At 48.1% G+C, this 2,549-nt stretch overlaps 1 protein-coding gene across 1 annotated transcript in view; it reads right to left on the bottom strand.

Moving 5' to 3' along the window:
* Positions 1-2,549, bottom strand: part of VASH2 (vasohibin 2) — an 86,707-nt gene that overhangs the window by 3,326 nt on the left and 80,832 nt on the right. The gene's annotated exons all lie outside the window — the stretch shown is intronic.

The following is a 2,549-nucleotide window of genomic DNA, read 5'->3' as shown; positions in this document are numbered from 1 at the left end:
CTGCACCAGAAGAGGGAAAAGAAGGCATCATTCAACATTTCTTGGATCTGCTGTAATGAACAACCCCTTTGCAAACCCAGACACAGTTCATTATTAAAAGGAAACTAATAGAACAAGGCTTCTCATCACTTAATCCAGGCATAGTGTTAAACAAATGGCCACGTTATCAATTTGACTGTGTGCGCAGATATGTCTGTTGCAGGCTAACCTCACCTCACCTGACCATCCTCAAAGCCCTATGCCCATACTTGTTTCCTTATAAGTCTTGGGGACAGGTTAGGGTGGCCGTCGTAGACACTGGTGACGTGCAAGGGGTGCACGTGCACCCCCCGAGCTTGGCGGTGCACCCCCTGCAAAAAGCGCCGCCAACACTGCCAGCAGCACCTATGGGCGGTGGCCACTCGCCACTGCTGCCCCTCCCCCACCCCCGACAGCCAAAGGTGCCTGCAAGAGGTTCCCAATCGCTGCTGACTGCCACCAACAACATCTACAAGTGGTTGCCTCCCCCTGCCAACAGCGCCACGGCCGCCTGCAGGAGCTCACCGCTTGCCACCGCCACCACCTGCAGGAGCTCACCGTGCCCCCCCAGCCCCCAGGGGCACGTGGCATTCATGATCATAGAGGACATTCCAGTTTTCTGCTACTCTGTCCTGTCTTGATACAAAACCCAATGCCTTTATGTCCTCTATTTTTCTCTTCAAGACACAGAGCAGACTCGGTTTTTCTTGAAGAGAAAAATAGAGGACATAAAGATATCCGGTTTTGTATCAAGATAGGACAGAGGACAACCAGACTGTCCTCTATGATGGCCACCCTAGGACAGGTTAATGCACAAGTTCTCTTTAAGCGGAGCTTCAGTCTCCTGTCTTTGCATCCAGTGCATGGCTAAAGCCTGGGTAGCAGAGCTCAGGTTGTGATAATCCACCAGCACCATCCTACTTTCCCTTGGACCTGCATTTTATGTCTGTTCGGCTTCCTGTGAGCCAACTGCAGCTATACCTATAAGCTAGCAGAGTTATCATTTAACCCTTTCCCTGCACACAGTTGTTGTCATCATGAGCTCAGTCCAACCAAACAGCCTTAAAAGTCATCCTCTGGCCAGCAGGCAGCATCAACAGTTCTGCTTAACCTGCCATGTAACTACAGCATGCAACTACATGGGCTGCAGCACCACCTCCCCAGAGCAGATACCAGGACACCAATGGAAGATGAATCCTTGTCTGAAGGCCCACATACTGCTTCTACTTCCCCAGCCTTCAGAGAGGATCCCCACAGTGGTTGCCACAGGCAGGTGGTGAGCTACCTTTCCTATAAAGCAGTGATTCTCAACCTGGTACTGCAGCACCCTGGGATGCCTTTCAAGGGTGCCATGCAATATGAGCACTGTTGTGTGCAAACACCTACATGATTCACAAGAAAAAACCAAAGGGCATTTTTATATATATAAGCACCCTGTAACACTTGCAGTTGTACAAGTGGCAAAATGTGTGTCAGCACTAAGAAATGGCAGTGGCACACATTGGAGGTGCCTTAGCTCAAAAGCGCACCACTGCCATTTTCTGTGCACTAACATGCATTTCGCCACTTACACTACTGCATGCAGCACAGTGCAGTTCGTCTCAGCTCGCAGGCAAAGCAGACTCGATTAATTAGTCTAGGAAGCAGCATATCTCCACCGCATTGCAGGACAGAAAAGTACGTGTATAAATGCCCAAAGGTTTCAAATAGCAGGCCACTGTGTCAAAAACATTCTGACTTGCTGGAGCCCCCACTCTCTGCAGCGGAAGAATTGCTGTCTTATTTTCCATCGTCAAAAAACTAATGAAAGCTAGGACCTGGCATTTTCCGAGGCGGTGCCTTGAGTTGAATGAGGTCAACAACCACTATTCTAAAGGCCCAGAGCAGCTAAAAGGACCATACTCATCCTGCTGTGGGCACTCCTGCTTAATGATCCCAGCACTCAGGACTCCCTGTCCCAGGCTGAGGGTAAAGCATGGAAGCACCAACATGAAGGCATTAGAGCCCTGTTCTCACTCAGGTGGGAAGCAGCTCACCCATAACAGTCTCTTCTATGTGGATTACAGGGATACAGTCAGGTCCAATGTTTGCAAAGCACAGTGTGCATCAGCAGTATTGTATAATTATAGGAACAGCCCAGATCATCTTGGCCCAATAAATGCTCATCAGGCTGTACCTCCTGTTGGAACTGCCATTAAAAATGTCAGCAGCTGCCATTATACAGGTGCTGAGTTCAGACCAATCATGAAACATTGTCAGGTATTTTTAAATACCACTTCAAAAGTCTCCATACATGTGCTAGTAAGGAACACAAATCTCTAGCCTTCTAAAGCAGCAGTTTTCCTTTCAACATCCAAACATAGCCAGAAACAGAAATGCACTATTACTGCCCTCACAGAACATGCATTCAACTTCATTTACTTGTGGAGAAGAAAACAGACCTTGTCAACTGACATTTAGCAGCCAAAGCTGCTTCAGGCTTGCATTACATTACATCCTTGTTCCAAACTAGCCCTGATATTTAAAAAAAA

This window comes from Gavialis gangeticus, unplaced genomic scaffold (assembly GCF_001723915.1).
Source record: "Gavialis gangeticus isolate Ggan-Ray unplaced genomic scaffold, GavGan_comp1, whole genome shotgun sequence".
In the NCBI taxonomy this organism is placed as follows: Eukaryota; Metazoa; Chordata; order Crocodylia; family Gavialidae; genus Gavialis; species Gavialis gangeticus.
This window is presented reverse-complemented; position numbering and strand designations above follow the sequence as displayed.